Below are 18,321 nucleotides of genomic sequence, written 5' to 3' on the forward strand. Positions count from 1 at the left end.
CACACGGAGCCAAAGGAATGAGAGGCTCAGCTTGTAACATCTCTAAGAAGACAACAGAGTCTCTTAACTTCCCCCCAAAAACAAGGTGGCACATCTAAAATCCCTTGGCATGTGATACAGCAGAATAATATTAAATCTGATCTACAAACCACAAGGAACTCTTTTGTCCTGATCGGCCAGGGCGATTCTCAGGTGTCCCCTGAGCGTATGTAGGTTTGTGATTTCGGGTGGTGTATCTCCAGTCTCCATTTTCCTTGTGACATGTTAGTGTCTGTGTCTCTCCTTTTCCCCAGACAGAAGCCTCTCTTCAGAGTCAAGTGAACGAAGGCATCTTTCCACAGATGGAGGTGACTCCACAGAAGGAGCAGAAGATGGAAGAGCAGGATCCAGAAAGACCTGGGACTGGCAAGAGAGCAAGGAAAAGCCCCTTTCTCCTCCAAGCTGGGAGTGGTGTTGAATTCCGGGAAAGGGCTGGGCCAGAGAGCCTGGCTAAGGACACCGTGACCTCAGATGCGCACAGCCTACGCTTCCGGCAGTTCCGCTACCGTGAGGCCGATGGGCCCCGAGAGGTTTGCAGCCAGCTCCATGGACTTTGCAGCCAGTGGCTGGAGCCGGAGAGGCACACCAAGAAGCAGATCGTGGACCTGGTGATCCTGGAGCAGTTCCTGACTCTCCTGCCCCAGGAAATGCAGGGCTGGGTCAGAGGATGTGGGCCGGAGACCAGTTCCCAGGCGGTGGCCCTGGCCGAAGGTTTCCTCCTGAGTCAGGCAGAGGAGAAGAGGCAGGCAGGACAGGTGAGGGGGTTGCCTCCAATACGTCCAATTCAAGCAATGATACCTGGCCTTTTTCTAAAGGTTCCCTGCCAGATTTTCTTCTAGAGGATTCCTGATCGCTGCAAGTAACTCTCCAGGTCTCCTGATGGAAGGGTGCAAAGTCGGGGAGTGGGGCAGGATCCATTCCTTGGCCTCTTTTCCATCCAGTCTCTTACCCTGCCCCCCCTCCCTGGCTGCTTTTTCAGATGTGGGCCTCATCCAGGAAGAAAGAAGCTACGTTCCCTGAGGCGGAAGGAGCTTCCTTGGAGCAAGGGCAGAGGGCGCAGGCTGTGGAGCGTGTCCAAGATGCCCTCCCTTGTGGTAAGGGCCTTTTGTGCCTATATACCAGTGGTGGCCAACGGTAGCTCTCCAGAAGTTTTTTGCCTACAACTCCCATCAGCCCCAGCCATTGGCCATGCTTGCTGGGGCTGATGGGAGTTGTAGGCAAAAAAACATCTGGAGAGCTACCATTGGCCACCCCTGCTATATACCATTGGGGCACCCCATGAATTTGTTGCCTAGAGAGTTCGGGGGTGGGGTGGGGGTGGGATTTAAATGTTTTCCCACACAGCCCAGAGTTAAAATATGGTCGTTCAGTTGCTAATACTCGTCATTAGGTGATATGGCTTTTATTGATATACTGACATTCTTAAGGAAGACGGTTCTTGTGAAAACTAATCACGGTGGAGACTCACCCTGTCTTATACCTTTCTCCCTCGCCGTTACCCGCTTGAATACGAAGGCACAAGGAAGCCATCCCTCCCGCCAAAAGCCGTTCCCACGCCCCTTTCGCAGGTGCACACATCAGCAGACACGCCTATGGCCTTGACTCTCTCTGAGACCAGGCAGAAGTAGGTTCTAGCGGTGACAAAGAGACAGTTGCTAGGCAAAAACAGAGGTCAGAAGAAGAAGAAGAAGATATTGGATTTATATCCTGCCCTCCATTCCGAGGAGTCTCAGAGCGGATCACAATCTCCTTTACCTTCCTCCCCCACAACAGACACCCTGTGAGGTAGAAGAAGATATTGGATTTATATCCTGCCCTCCACGCTGTGGAGTCTCAGAGCGGATCACAATCTCCTTTCCCTTCCTCCCCCACAACAGACACCCTGTGAGGTAGATGAAGATATTGGATTTATATTCTGCCCTCCACTCCGAAGAGAGCGGCTCACAATCTCCTTTCCCTTCCTCCTCCACAACAGACACCCTGTGAGGTGGGTGGGGCTGAGAGGGCTCCCACAGCAGCTGCCCTTTCAAGGACAGAGGCTCAGAGCAGCGTACAATCTCCTTTCCCTTCCTCCCCCACAACAGACACCCTTTGAGGTGGGTGGAGCTGAGAGGGCTCTCCCAGCAGCTGCCCGTTCAAGGACAGAGTCTCAGAGCAGCCTACAATCTCCTTTCCCTTCCTCCCCCACAACAGACTCCCTGTGAGGTGGGTGGGGCTGACAGGGCTCTCCCAGCAGCTTCCCTTTCAAGGACAACCTCTGCCAGATAGTTAGGAAGTGGGGCAGAAGAAGAAGAACTGCAGATTTATACCCCACCCTTCTCTCTGAATCAGACTCAGAGCGGCCTACAATCTCCTTTATCTCCTTCCCCTTCCTCCCCCACAACAGACACCCTGTGAGGTGAGTGGGGCTGAGAGGGCTCTCACAGCAGCTGCCCTTTCAAGGACAGAGGCTCAGAGTGGCCTACAATCTCCTTTCCCTTCCCCCCCCACAACAGACACCCTGTGAGGTGGGTGCGGCTGAGAGGGCTCTCACAGTAGCTGCCCGTTCAAGGACAGAGTCTCAGAGCAGCCTACAATCTTCTTTCCCTTCCTCCCCCACAACAGACACCCTGTGAGGTGGGTGTTGCTGAGAGGGCTCCCATAGCAGCTGCCCTTTCAGGGACAGAGGCTCAGAGCGGCCTACAATCTCCTTTCCCTTCCTCCCCCACAACAGACACCCTGTGAGGTGGGTGGGGCTGAGAGGGCTCTCACAGTAGCTGCACTTTCAAGGACAGAGGCTCAGAGTGGCCTACAATCTCCTTTCCCTTCCTCCCCCACAACAGACACCCTGTGAGGTGGGTGGGGCTGAGACAGCTCTCCCAGAAGCTGCCCTTTCAAGACAGACGCTCAAAGTGGCCTATAATCTCCTTTATCTTCCTCTGCCAAAACAGACACCCTGTGAGGTGGGTGGGGCTGAGAGGGCTCTCACGGCAGCTGAGCTTTCAAGGACAACCTCTGCCAGAGCTATAGCTGACTCAAGGCCATTCCAGCAGGTGCAAATGTCCTTGAAATGTTCCAGATGTCGCATCTGGCTGAAAACATGTTTGTGAAGGCACACTCTGAAAACTCATTTGTATTAGCCAGTGTAGTGTATTGGTTAAGAGCGTGGACTCTAATCTGGGAGACGTAGTCTGATTCCCCACTCCTCCACATGCAGCTGCTGGGTCACTTTGGGTCAGTCGAGTTCTCTCAGAGCTGTTCTCTCAAGACTGGTTTCTGTCAGAGCTCTCTCAGCCCCTCCTACCCCACAGGTGCCTGTTCTGGGGAGTGGAAGAGAATGAGATTGTAAGCCACTCTGAGACCCTGAGTGAAGGGCGGGGTATAAATCCAGTCTCTTCTTCTTCTGCCTTTGAGTCTCTAGATGCACTCAAGTCACTTGTGGGCCAACGTAACAGTGATGTGTCGCGCAGCGTCATTTCCACCCCCTCCGAAATACATCAGCAGCCTTTGTAATGCTTGAGGCTTTCAGGTCCCAGAATTTAGTATAAAGTATTTTAAAATTTGAAAAGAGGCCAGTAGCACCTTTTAGACTAACAGATTTTATTGTAACGTCAGCTTTTGAGAAACACAGCTCTTTTCTTCATTAAAAATGTGGTGTGTGTACAGAGGGCCAGGTTTCACATCCCTGGGAAGGGGGGGCACGAAGCAAGGTACAAACAAGCCAATGGAATAGCAAGTCTCAGAAAACACTCCTCATTCCTCCTTTGTCTCAGGAACAGGCAGTGGAGAGAGGCTGTTGAGCCGTCGTCTTTTCAGAGGGGTGGAAACGGCTGCTGCACCTCCAATCCAGGTAGGAGAGATGAGATGTGCAGAGGACAACCTGGGTCCCTCCTCCTTTCTCAGGGGAACTTTTGCTCCTTCAGTTTCTAGAAGGTTTCTGGGTAAGAGAGGGTCTGCATGCCATTCCCCCAAGCCTTACTTTCCGAACCTTCCCAGATACTCCCTTCCAGTGTGCAGTCTGCCTGGCCTGACCTCTGATGAGGAGGGAATCTGCTTTTTCTTCCAGGGTCCCTTTTCCTTTGAGGAGGTGTCCGTCCCTTTCACGGAGGCAGAGTGGGCCCTGCTGGATCCGGACCAAAGAGCTCTGTACAGGGAAGTCATGCTGGAGAACTATGGGAATTTGGCCTCTCTGGGTAAGGACCTTTTATAGGCGCGAAAGGTGTGAATTCCGCCATTGTGATGAGGCATGAATCAAAACACTGAACAGCAATATGCTGTTTTGATTCCCTGTCGCGTTACTTGCCCAGAGGCAACGGTGGCCGGTGGTGTAGTTGTCACCCAAGCTAGAGAAGGGGTCCTGGACTGAGGTGAAGGTGGGATGAGAGGCCCTCAGAAAGTCTCCAGAAGGGGCCAGATCCTCATTTCTCTGTTGCCAGCCTTTTTAACATACATTTTCCCTAGACGGTATTACGAACATCTGCTCTGACTGTCATCTGGAAATGATTATTACTGAATCCCCTTATACTAGCTGGGATTCAGTAATAAGGCCCATTATGCGGAGAAATACAACGGGTGCTGGTGTCAAGCAGCGATATTTCTCAATAATCAAGCTTTTGTTATTGAATCAAAAGTTGCTTTATTGTATAAAATAGATAAAAGGAAGTCCTTCTTCACCCAAAGGGTGATTAACATGTGGAATTCACTGTCGCAGGAGGTGGTGGCGGCTACAAGCATAACCAGCTTCAGGAGGGGGTTGGATAAAAATATGGAGCAGAGGTCCATCAGCGGCTATTAGCCACAGTGTGTGTATATATATATGTGTGTGTGTGTGTATGTATATATATATATATATATATATATAAAATTTTTGGCCACTGTGTGACACAGAGTGTTGGACTGGATGGGCCATTGGCTGATCCAACATGGCTTCTCTTATGTTCTTATGTAACTCAGATTGTTGGACTGGATGATCTCCAACGGCACCTGGATCGGGGCGGTGTGGCGGTGCTGATGTTGCTGGACCTGTCGCCCGCGTTCGACACGGTCGACCATCGGCTACTGACCCGCCGCCTCGCCGATGTAGGGGTGAGGGGGTCTGCCCTACAATGGCTCTCCTCCTTCCTCGAGGATCGGGGACAAAGGGTGGCAATTGGGGGCGAGCGGTCCCAGAGGCGCACACTGGATTGTGGAGTGCCTCAGGGGGCAGTTCTCTCACCAATGCTATTTAATATCTATATGCGCCCCCTTGCCCAGATTGCCAGGAGACATGGACTTGGGTGCCATCAATATGCAGATGACACCCAACTCTACCTGCTGATGGACGGCCGGCCTGACTGCGTCCCAGAGAATTTAGACCGGGCCATGCAGGATATGGCAACTTGGTTGAGGAGGAGCGGGCTGAAATTGAATCCAGCGAAGACAGAAGTCCTTTGTCTGGGTCGGGGCGCTCGGGAAGGGGAAATACCTCTCCCGGTCTTCGACGGGTTAAGAGCCTGGGAGTTTTACTGGAGCCTTCACTATCACTGGAGGCCCAGATTGCAGCCACTGCCAAGTCAGCCTTTTTCCATCTAAGGCGGGCAAAGCAGTTGGCTCCCTTCCTAGAGCGCCAAGATCTGGCAACGGTGCTTCATGCAACGGTCACCTCGAGACTGGATTACTGCAATGCCCTTTACATGGGGCTGCCTCTGTACCGAACCCGGAAGCTGCAGCTGGTGCAGAATGCAGCGGCTAGACTGTTGTTGGGGCTTCCTAAATGGGAGCACATACAGCCTGGACTGCGAGAACTGCACTGGCTGCCAGTTATATACCGGGTCCGTTACAAAGTGCTGGTCATTAGCTTTAAAGCCCTATATGGTCGAGGAGCTGCCTACCTTAGGGACCGTCTCTCCCCATATGAACCCCAGAGAGCACTGAGGTCAGCCGGGAAAAACTTGTTGACTTCCCCCGGACCGAGAGAGGTGAAGCTGCAAAGCACCCGTAACCGGGCCTTCTCCTCTATAGCCCCGAGCCTATGGAACCAACTTCCAGAGGAAATGCGGGCCCTGCGGGATCTTGAACAATTCCGCAGGGCCTGCAAGACCTTCCTCTTCCGACTGGCTTTCGCTGATGAAAAAGGAAATTGCTAATGAAAACCGCCATCATAAAAAACAAACATAGCATTAGCACTTTTATCAATTTAATTTAAATTAATTTTTAAAGACTTAACCAGAATTTTAATTGAAATGTTTATAATGTTTGAATGTGATTTTATTCATCTCTGTATAATTGAAACTTGAATGGTGCTGTTAGCCGCCCTGAGCCTGCTCCGGCGGGGAGGGCGGGATACAAATAAAACGTTGTTGTTGTTGTTGGATGGGCCATTGGCCTGATCCAACATGGCTTCTCTTATGTTCTTATGGGACACAGAGTGTTGGACTGGATGGGCCATTGGCCTGATCCAACATGGCTTCTCTTATGTTCTTATGTGACACAGAGTGTTGGACTGGATGGGCCATTGGCCTGATCCAACATGGCTTCTCTTATGTTCTTATGGGACACAGAGTGTTGGACTGGATGGGCCATTGGCCTGATCCAATATGGCTTCTCTTATGTTCTTTTGTGACGCAGAGTGTAGGACTGGATGGGCCATTAGCCTGATCCAACATTGCTTCTCTTATGTTCTTATGTGACACAGAGTGTTGGACTGGAGGGGCCATTGGCCTGATCCAACAGGGCTTCCCTTATGTTCTTATGTAAAAACTCCATAGCTTTGTCAAGGACAAACCCTTGGAAGTAATGACGGATACAGATTCGAATCGTTACTTTATAGGAAAACTTCAAAAGGATAACATACAGGTGCAATTTGAGTCACGGGTTCAAAGGCTAGTATCTCTTTTATGACTAAAGAATGCAAGCTAATACAAACATCTCCCTTTCTCACACTTTCTCTGAGAGCAGATAAGACCTGGCTGTGTGAATCTGGGAGAGAGGCACCTTCCACTGTTTCTGCAAGGCTAACCGAAACATTCTTTGGCCAGATGGCTCTATTATGCACCCTTTAGTTGTAAAGGTTGGGGAGGACAGGCCAGAGTGGTGTTCTGCTCTGTATCTTGTGGACTTTCATGGCACATAAAATATGCATGCTTGACAGCTCGAAATCTGCTGTAAGTCAGTGTTGTGACCCGGGATGGGGGGATGGGGTGGAAAGGGAAAGGGAAAGATAGAGGGCGGCAAGGTATGTCAAGAAAGCAGCTGTTGGGAAGGGAGATGGACAAAGTGAGGAAATGTGGGGTAGATTATTCTTTTATTCTTGCTTGGATTCTGCCCTTCCCCTATTAGAATCGTCATTCTCCCTCTCTAAGAAAGAAACAGGGATGAAAAGAGAGCCTGTTGCGAGGAAAAATGTTATCTGGTGGTTCCCCTTGGAGTACTGCCTCACTTAAGTTCACCGGGCTGGACGGGATCTGGCTAGAGCCAAGTTTTGGTAGGAAGAGAAGGATACACAAGCATGCTCTAATGTATTTGATTGAACCTTCAGCAAAATAACTGACCAGCTCAGAGCACACAACTTCAACGCAGCGTCCACTGCTTAACCGAAGTCAGAAAAGAGAATTCTCTTGACGGCCACACAACGGAACGTTGACAAAATTTATACCTTTTTTTGCAAAATAAAAACTTCCCTGTGGGAATCTCTTGAGCGCGCCGGTTGTCAGACCCTTCCCGATGATGGCACTATAAAACCTTAAACTTTGCCCATCGACTGGTTGTCAGCCAGACCAGAGCCCCTGGTCATACAGGAGAGATGTGACACTAATCTCTAGACATTCAACCAGAGACAGAGCATAGAATTTAAGGAATGTAAGCTTGGGGGGGGAGGGGACAGCAGCCAGGCACTGCCTGTGTGGGAAAGACAGGAATAGCCATGTTGCAGTGGTTTCTGGGAAGCAACCTGTCTGCTTTTGCTAACGTTTATTCAGGATACCTTATAGATAAATGGCATGGGATGGAGAAAGTAGAGAAGTCCTTTTCTCCCTTTCTCATATTTCAAGAAATCGTGGGCATTCAATGAAATTGCTGAGCAGTCCGGTTAAAACGGATAAAAGGAAGTACTACTTCACCCAAAGGGTGATTAACATGTGAACTTCACTGCCACAGGAAGAGGTGGTGGCTACAAGTATAGCCATCTTCAAGAAGGGATTGCATAAAAATATGGAGCAGAGGTCCATCAGTGGCTACTAGCCACAGTATATATGTGTGTGTGTGTGTGTGTATGTACACACAGACATATATTGGCCACTGTGTGACACAGTGTTGGACTGGATGGGCCATTGGCCTGATCCAAAATGCCTTCTCTTATGTTCTTATGGCCACGGCTTCCTTAGTCCAAAATTTTGCTACAGAGACTATGGTGGAGACAGATAGCTGGCTCACATCCAAGGAAAGGCTGGAGAGTTTCTCAAGAAGATCTCAGGAGAGCTTTTCCTTCCCAAGTGAGCTGGTAGAAACTGGGTTTCTTTCATGGTTATGTCAAGGCAACAAGCAAGGAATGCCCATGGGACGTTTCTGCTTCACTTTTAAGCAGCTCTTAGTTTGGTAGAATAATAAACCCCACTGGACAAGGTGGGAGGGACGCCTTCTGGGGCCTGGAATTTGGAAAGTCAGCAGCTCCTTCTGGGAAAGAGCTCAGCTGTGGCTCTTGAAAGGTATCCTTAAATCCGGAATGTTCTGGGGAAAGGTGGGTTGGTTAAGGTTAGTCAAGGGCCGTCACACAGATGGCCCTTACCTACCCTCCCAGGTACTAATGCTTCTATTTTTTTTCCAGCAAAGGATGATCAGATGAATGAGGAGTGTGAGGAACTACAGCTGCGTTTGCCAGATGAAGTTATTAATAAAGACTCGAAAGGAAATGTAAGGAATCGAGGCAGACCCCAGAGAAAGAAGGACAGCCATTTTGTTGAGAAGAGAAATGGAAGAAGGCGTAATGTACTTTTCCCCAAGCACAACAGAACGGAGATGAGTCAGTCCATTAAGTATGGAAAGGACATCAGATATAGATCACAGATTCTAGTGAACCAAAGAATAGAAAAACGAGACAAATCTTTTGAAAGCTCGGAGTGTGGAAAGAAATTCAATCAGAATGGCAAGCTTCAGCAGCGTCAAAGAACTCACAAAGAGGATAAACAGTTTGAAAGCTCAGCAGGTGGAAAGATATTTGGGTTGAATGGCAATCTTCAGCAGCATCAAAAAACCCACACAGGAGAGAAACCTTTTGAATGCACAGAGTGTGAAAAGAGATTCAGTCGGTGTGAACATCTTCAAGAACATCAAAGAACTCATACAGGGGAGAAACCTTTTAAATGCACAGATTGTGGAAAGAGATTCAGTCAGAGTAGCACTCTTCACCAACATCAGAGAACCCACACAGGGGAGAAACCTTTTGTATGCTTAGCGTGTGGAAAGACATTCAGCGACAAGAGCAGTCTTAAACAGCATCAGAGAACCCACACAGGAGAGAAACCTTTTGAATGCTCACAGTGTGGAAAGAGATTGAATCACAGTGGCAACCTTCAACTGCATCAGAGGACCCACACAGGGGAGAAACCTTTTGAATGCTCAGAGTGTGGAAAGAGATTCAGTCAGAGTGGCCATCTTCAAAACCACCAAAGAAATTACACAGGGGAGAAACCTTTTGAATGCACAGAGTGTGGAAAGAGATTCACTAACAGTGGCACTCTTCAAAAGCATCAGAGAACTCACACAGGGGAGAAACCTTTTGAATGCACAGTGTGTGGAAAGAGATTCAGTCAGAGTGGCCATCTTCAAAGCCACCAAAGAACTCACACAGGGGAGAAACCTTTTGAATGCACAGAGTGTGGAAAGAGATTCACTGACAGTGGCACTCTTCAAAGGCATCAGAGAACCCACACAGGAGAGAAACCTTTTGAATGCTCAGAGTGTCGAAAGAGATTCAGTCACATTTGCACTCTTCAAAAGCATCAGAGAACTCACACAGGGGAGAAACCTTTTGAATGCACAGAGTGTGGAGAGAGATTCAGTCAGAGTGGCACTCTTCAAAGGCATCAAAGAACCCACACAGGAGAGAAACCTTTTGAATGCACAGAGTGTGGAAAGAGATTCACTGACAGTGGCACTCTTCAAAGGCATCAGAGAACCCACACAGGAGAGAAACCTTTTGAATGCTCAGAGTGTGGAAAGAGATTCAGTCAGAGTGGCCATCTTCAAAACCACCAAAGAACTCACACAGGGGAGAAACCTTTTGAATGCACAGAGTGTGGAAAGAGATTCACTGACAGTGGCACTCTTCAAAAGCATCAGAGAACTCACACAGGGGAGAAACCTTTTGAATGCACAGAGTGTGGAGAGAGATTCAGTCAGAGTGGCACTCTTCAAAGGCATCAAAGAACCCACACAGGAGAGAAACCTTTTGAATGCTCAGAATGTGGAGAGAGATTCAGTGACAGTGGCAATCTTCAAAGGCATCAGAGAACCCACACAGGAGAGAAACCTTTTGAATGCTCAGAGTGTGGAAAGAGATTCAGTCAGAGTGGCCATCTTCAAAACCACCAAAGAACTCACACAGGGGAGAAACCTTTTGAATGCACAGTGTGGAAAGGGATTCACTGACAGTGGCACTCTTCAAAAGCATCAGAGAACTCACACAGGGGAGAAACCTTTTGAATGCTCAGAGTGTCAAAAGAGATTCAGTCACAGTTGCACTCTTCAAAGGCATCAGAGAACCCACACAGGGGAGAAACCTTTTGAATGCTCAGTCTGTGGAAAGAGATTCAGTCACAAAACAACGCTACAGGTAGAACATAGTGCAGCCCTAAACGTCAACACCAAGGGAAGGCTTCAGCCTCTATGCCCTATTGTTAGACCTCCAGAGGAACTGGTTGGCTACTGTTTGAAACAGGATGCTGGACTAGATGAACCACTGGTCTGAACCAGCAGGGCTCTTCTGATGTTCTTAACATCTTGCTGTGTCATTCCTCTTGTTCTGAGGTGTCAATGGGAAAAACCATCCCTGGCTTCATTCCAAGCAACATCTGAAACGAAACCTTGGAAACCTTTTAGTCTTTGATTTTGATCGTGACTTGCAAACACTTCAGAGTTTGCATTTGAAATACAATTGTGCAGCTTGTTTAAGATTTAAAAAACTCTTCAGTAAACATCTGGTTAAATATCAGCTTGTCAAACTGAAGTACTTGGAAACCTTTCTGAAATACCTGAATCCATCATTGGGATTTAGGAGAAACATACATAATAATTACTTTTTTTGTGTGTGCGAGCAATCATGGTCTAAGAGGATTAGCTGCATCTTTTCTTATAGACTAATTTATCGTTGACTCTGTTGCTATCAGAAAGATGTGTCTGGATTGAGCTGCAGGTTTGAAATGTTTTGTTGGCTGAGTTCCAGCTATTTATTTTTTTTTTAAAAATAATAATTTATTTATACTTTCCCCAGTGGGGACCAAACGTGACTTACACCATTCTCTCCTCCATCTTATTCTCACACCAAACCTGTGAGGTTTGGTGAAGTTGGGAGTGTGTGACTGACTGGCCCAAGGTCCAGAGCTTTTTAATAGCTGGAACTCCTTTGCATATTAGGGCACATCCCACTTGATGAAGTCAATCCTCCCGGAGCTGACAGTAGGCCGTGAACTAAGAGCCCTGCAAACTCTTGGAGGACTGGCTACAGAAAGTCTCAACAGATACAACGAAAACAGTCTAACACTGACCCTGGCTATTCTAGGTGTTTCACTTTTGTTTCTTCAGAGGCTGTTTTCACAACAAACAATTTCCTATATTTGGAACCACTCAGAGCCGGTACATCCATTAGGCAACATTCGGCAGCTGCCTCGGGCGCCGGCTTTTGGAGGGGGGGGGGGCATGTTGTTTCTGCTTTCTGAGGGGCCAGAGAAATCTTCCGCCCCCTCAGCAAGCAGAAACAATGTGGGGCTTAACTTTCAGTCCGAAAGTATTTGGAACCACTCAGAGCCGGCACATCCATTAGGCAACATTCGGCAGCTGCCTCGGGCGCCGGCTTTTGGAGGGGGGGGCATGTCGTTTCTGCTTTCTGAGGGGCCAGAGAAATCTTCCAGCCCCTCAATAAGCAGAAACAAGGGTGTGATGATGTCACCGTGTGCCGTTACCATGCCATGCATGCGATAATTATGGGGGGGGGGGGGTGCGCGTCGGTGTTCTGCCTCAGGCGGCAGAACCCCTTGCATCAGCCCTGGAACCACTAATTCAAACAATTCTTTTTCAACAAGGAGCATGTGCTTCAAACTTGTCAAAGGAAGCAGGTTCTCAATTGCACACCTGCAGGCAGATGTTCAACAGGTGTGTCATTTTGTAATTTTGTGATATATGGCTGAATTTGCATAAAGACTTTAAGAGACACCTGATTGTCTGTTGTAAAAGTTTATTGTTGTATGTTTTGCACATTGTTGGTTTGTGCTTTCAGTACCCTAATTCTCTGGCAACAGTTCATTCTGGCCCTTAGTGGCAGTCCAAGCCAAAACTTAATTGGAAGGGAACTCCGTGGAAAACTGAAGAGCTGTAGAAAGAAGACTGCAGATTTATACCTCGCCCTTGTCTCTGAATCAGTCTCAAAGTGGCTTACAATCTCCTTTAACTTCTTTCCCCACAATAGACACCCTGTGAGGTAGGTGGGACTGAGAGGGCTCTCATAGCAGCTGCCCTTTCAAGAGCAACTCCTGCGATAGCTATGGCTGACCCAAGGCCATTCCAGCAGCTGCAAGTGGAGGAGTGGGGAATCAAACCTGGTTCTCCCAGATAAGAGCCTGCATACTTAACCACTACACCACACTGGCTGGAAAGGATCAGGTTGTAAGTCTTACCAAGTATTAGAATCTCTGTTAACGATGCTTCAAGATGCCTGAAGTTGTCAACACATACCCATTATGTAAAGTGTGATTATCCAGGCTGTATCTTTTGCTTAAAAAAAAAAAAAAACTTAGATGATTGCTTACAATATTCCAATTACTGGCAGTGGCTCAGCCCTATTGCTCTGGTCCCAGAGTTGCGCATTAATGAATAATTTAAGCAACTGTGCTTCATTGACTTCAGAATTATTTCATGATGCAATTGAATGTTTTAATGATATTATGAAGGCTTTGTGAGGATCCAAATGGCTGGTTGCAGGAGGGGATAAACAGGGCCCCCTTTTCAAGAGAAAAAGGAAACAATAATTTAAGGGGCTGCCTTACAAATATAATAAAGCAGATGCCGGCTGGCGTGAACAGGCCTCCTAGAATTCAATAGGTCTTGGCTAATTTACACTGTCGAAATGACAGGGTCAGCATATTTTGTAAATAGCACGATTCTAGTGTTGCCAGGCACTGCCTGGCATGTGGTGGGAGAGTTGGGGGGGGGGGGGGAGGCAACATTGCAGGATAATTTTAAAAAAAACAACAAAATTCAGCCTTGTGTATTCATGAGGAGTGACAAGGGGCTAGGGCTGCTGAGTCTAACTCGGAAAATATCTGGGGACTTTGGCAATGGAGCCAGAGACGTTCACATTCCCTAAAATAAAAAAAAAAATACAGCAGTACAGTTCCCCTGAATACAGTCTTCATTTCCTCATCCCCCAGCAGCTGCATCTCTCCCCCCCTCTCTCTCTCACGCACACACAAAGCAGCCAAAACAAACAGTTTGCAATTCCACATTTTTGTGATCTTACTGGGGCAATTTACTCACAGAATTGTTGAATATAATCATCTACTGTATATTCAACCAAGTTCTTCAGATTAACACAGGAAAACCAAAGGTTCTAGTTTATTTTACTGTGCAAATGACATCTGAAAGGAATGTAAAACAAACCGTTTGTTGTGCTGGTTTCCCTTCCTTCCTAGCAATTCACTGGGAGTTGCCATGTTGTTCTGCCGGCTCACTCCACCCCATTTAGCTTGGCTCCTACAGATTTAAAGGCACACATACCTTCTAAAAATCAAGCTGTTTCCAAGCTTCTTCTAACCTTCCAAAGTGGAAAGGCACATGATGGCTGCTGGGGCGGGGCTTTCCTCTGCTGCCCAGCTGACTGGAGCCAGTTGACTGGGGGCAAGAAAAAGCCTGCAAAACTGTGGGATCCCCTGCTGTGACCTGGGGATTGGGAAGCCTACAAGCATCACCAGAATATGATAAAGCCATAGAGTTTCTGATGATGCCTAGAGTTACCCTGGAAGTGACAAAGGAGTTGCCAGAAACTTTATAGTAAAACCACAGAGTCCCTGACAATTCCTAAAGCTATCCTTTTTGCCATTTTTGGGAAGAACTTCCAGGGCAGTTCTATACTATGCAGAGTATGAAAAGTAGAAAAGAATGCTCAGTTGTCCTTAGAGTGCTGGATCATGTGGAAAAAATTCCATATGCGCAACAGTTCTTACACCAGAAGAAGCACGAGAATTACTCCTCGCTGTCTGCTTGCACCAAGCAAATCTGGTTCTACTCCTCATTACCTTTCCCACATGAACAAGAAGTTGTACAAGGTCTTTCTTCAGTTGCGGTTACAAAATCAAATAAGTCACAGGAATCCTCTGCTTTTTTCATGGCTCCAAGTGTACATTGGTATTTTATTAAAAACTGTATTGTTATTAAGGTAAAGGTAGTCTCCTGTGCAAGCACTGGGTCATTACTGACCCCATGAGGTGATGTCACATAAGGACATTTTCTTAGCAGACTTTTTACGGGGTGGTTTGCCATTGCCTTCCCCAGTCATCTACACTTTACCTCCAGCACGCTGGGTACTCATTTTACTGACCTCGAAAGGATGGAAAGCTGAGTCAACCTTGAGCCAGCTACCTGAACCCAGCCTCCGCCAGGATCGAACTCAGGTCGTGAGCAGAGCTTGGACTCTGCACCATGGGGCTCCCTGCATTGTTATTAGCTTTTATTTTATTTGTTGTTTTCTCATCCAACTTAGAGTCCCCTAGGTATATTAAAGAGCTATGGGTTAGCACAGCTGTTGGGTTACTGCTTGCACACACGGTCCCGTGCTTAGTACAATTTCCTTTCCATTCTACCATCTCAATCTAGGATGCCTATAACCTGACCTGGATAGACCTGGATAGCCTGATCTGGTTAGTATTTAGATGAGAGACCATCAAGGAATATCTGGGTTTGCTACACAGGCAGGTAATGGCAAAACTCTGCAGCAGGGGTGGGGAACATCAGACCCGAGGGCCGTTTACGGCTCTCGAGATCACTTAGTCTGGCCCTCGGGGATTGCTGGGCCGAGCCTCCCCCCTCTCTCGTGGGCATTGTGAAGGACTGCTGCTGGGGTATGTGGGTGCCTTTAAAGGTCTGCTGGGAGCAGCTGAAGGGAGGGAGGGAGAGCTGGCAGCGGTGGGAGCCAGTTACCACCAGTTCAATTTGCACATGTTTATCCCAGATATGTTAATGAGTGTGTGACCTAATGTGCTAATATTAGGGGATGTGGTCTAATATGCCTGGACCTAGGCATTTGCCTAGGACAGCAGGCCAGTGTGTGTGTGTGTGTGTGTGTGTGTGCTGAATTAGGCTCTCCCCACATGACTTCAAATAGAAAAAAATTGCATTAATTTTGCTGGCCTGAATCATTCTCCCTTGGCAGAGCACTGTTTTTTAAGTTGATAATTTTGTATGGCCCACGAATGATGTTATAAATATCCAAATGGCCCTTGGCAGAAAAAAGGTTCCCCACCCTTGCTCTACAGGGTCACCATGTAGGCTGGAACTTGATGGCAAAAAATAATAGAGTATAGCAACAGCCAAATTCACAGAGGATAAGTTCACCCAGGCTATGAGCCAAGGAGACTAAATCGAGCCTCTAAAAATGGCGGCTCCATTTAGTTCATCAGGGCTTTTTTTTTGTAGCAGGAACTCCTTTGCATATTAGGTCACACACCCCTGATGTAGCCAATCCTCCAAGAGTTTACAGGGCTCTTCTTACAGGGCCAACTGTGAGCTCTTGGAGGACTGGCTACATCAGGGTGGTGTAGTCTAATATGCAAAGGAGTTCCTGCTACAAAAAAAAAAAAGCCTTGGTTTTCATGGTTAATAGTCCTGGATGGATTTATCCTCTGTGACTTTGCCTAATCTCTTTGTAAAGCCAACTAAACTGACCTATGACAGCAAATCCCCTCTTTGAGTTCCTCTCTGAAACTTCATGGTTGAAAGGCCTGAATCTATGCTTTTTGAATTGCTGAAATCATCATCTATGCTAATCTAAGGCTTGCTCTTGGATATATAAATCACGACCGGGAAAAAGCATATTCTGAAACAGGAGATTAGACCGGTTTTACCTGTTGCTGGATCACAGCTGCTTTTGGATGCTGTTTTTTCACGTTGAGAAATATTTTGGTATGAGCTGTTTCAAACCGTGTCAATTACCTGTTGACGGACAATGAATAGATTCTAGATGATTTTTGGCAACGGTATTGAATTTGCAATTGCTGTTGACCTGCACTACTAGTAAAGTCTCTGAAGACATTGAAAGTGGTATGAGAACGTTTTTGAAATCATATAGAGCACATACACAAGAGATATCTTTACACAGAGGTTTTTCCTCTTTTCCATACTACCACCTGGAGGCTGGCAACCCAACAAATTTGCCTTGCTCCATGAATTCACAATGAATGAAGAGCAGTTTTGCCAATGCAACAGTCCCATCCCATCCCTGTTCCATCAGTATAACCAGGAACCCACAGGAATGCAGTTCCAGCTGGCTTGGTGTCAGGGGGTGTGGCCTAATAGGCAAAAGAGTTCCTGCCAGACTTTTTCTACAAAAAAGCCCTGTGTGAAACAATGTTGATATTTGGATGTGTAGCCTAATAGACAAATGAATTCCTTTTTGTAGAAAAAGCCCTGTGTGAAACAATGTTGGCATCAGGGGTGTGTGGACTAATATGCAAATGAATCCCTGCTGGACTTTTTCTACCAAAAAAAGGTCTGAGCCTAACAGTTTCAAACACACTTTGTGGCTGGTGGGTCAGTTTGGGGATATAACTGTAAATGGAAGTTTGCTTAGTTGCACGCTATAAATCCCGTGCGGCGGACTCTGGCTGATGAGCTGTGCTATTGTCTTTTTTACTGCATACATCAGGCGAGGGATTACAGTAAGTAATTTGTTTTGGACGGCCAGTAGCTCTAATGGCCCGTGCCTGATAGTGTTCAAAGGTTGTGATTAGGCACAGCCTGCCTGAGACTGGCTTTCAACTCGTGACTCCAAATGGCGGTGCTGATGGTGGTGGAGAAGCTTAATTTTTTTTTTTTTTTGCCTCACTTTCTTTGCAGCCTCGTCAGTCGAGGTTTTTTGGAAAATCAGCAGCGAGACGTGTCAAAAGAACAGACGAGCTTGCCCAAAGCTAATATATCACCCTCTAGTCTTTTCTCTTCATCTTGCCCTGAATGGAATACATTTAATCTATTTCAAAATTCATTGCACTTTTTCCCCCTTATAAAGGCTATTATTCCTGTTATCATGGGCAAAGCCGCGGCCCCCTAGGAAGCCAGCAAGATGCCTGCGCAGAGTGCAAATGATAATGTTTCTGTATGAGAATCACACCGGTCGTCTCTCTGCTAAGAACCGTGACTGGAGGGGGTTCTTCATTGTTATCAAGGTGGACATGCTCGATTCTTCGCTCCTCTGCCGGCCGCTCAGAAGGTTGGCACGTTCCTTGGCGATCAAAGGCTCCTCAAGGCTGACATTGACGTTCTGTCAACAAGACGTAAGGGACCCTCTTATTATTGTCGAGCAGGTTGTGGTTGAGCAGGACTTCCCTTGAACCGGCGAGGGCATCTTGGAGGGCCCCTTGTCTGACTTCACAGCGTGGATGGAGGCATTAAACAGCGCCCGTCAGACCAGATCGAAGTTGGGTTGTGGCTTTGGTTGGCTCGCCTGTCATTAATCCCCGCACCCTCCTCGGATGAGATCCAAACAAGAAAGCAGACCTTTAAAAAAAGGGGTTATTATCACATTGATTTTTGAAAGCAGAGTTCCTTCGAGGAAAAAAAAGAGCCGTATTTATTCTGCTCTGAAGTACTTTTGCTTTTAAGAATGATACTTTTTAATGTGTGAATGCAGAGGTTTTTTTGTAGCAGGAACTCCTTTGCATATTAGGCCACACCCTCCCAATGTAGCCAATCCTCCAAGAACTTACAGGGTTCTTAGTACAGGGCCTACTATGAGCTCCAGGAGGATTGGCTAACTACATCAGGACAGTGTTGCCTCTGAGCTGTAATTGTGAGTTAGCTCACAATTTTTTAGTCTCCAGTTCACACATTTTGTCTTAGTTCAGGAAA

The 18,321-nt window shown here is 47.2% G+C and overlaps 1 pseudogene; it reads left to right on the forward strand.

Annotated features, from left to right (window-relative positions):
- Positions 1-481: 481 nt before the first annotated feature.
- On the forward strand, positions 482-17,524 carry LOC132588838 (oocyte zinc finger protein XlCOF6-like; annotated as a pseudogene).
- The last annotated feature ends 797 nt before the right edge of the window (positions 17,525-18,321 follow it).

The sequence above is a fragment of the Heteronotia binoei genome, chromosome 21 (assembly GCF_032191835.1).
Source record: "Heteronotia binoei isolate CCM8104 ecotype False Entrance Well chromosome 21, APGP_CSIRO_Hbin_v1, whole genome shotgun sequence".
Taxonomy (NCBI): domain Eukaryota; kingdom Metazoa; phylum Chordata; class Lepidosauria; order Squamata; family Gekkonidae; genus Heteronotia; species Heteronotia binoei.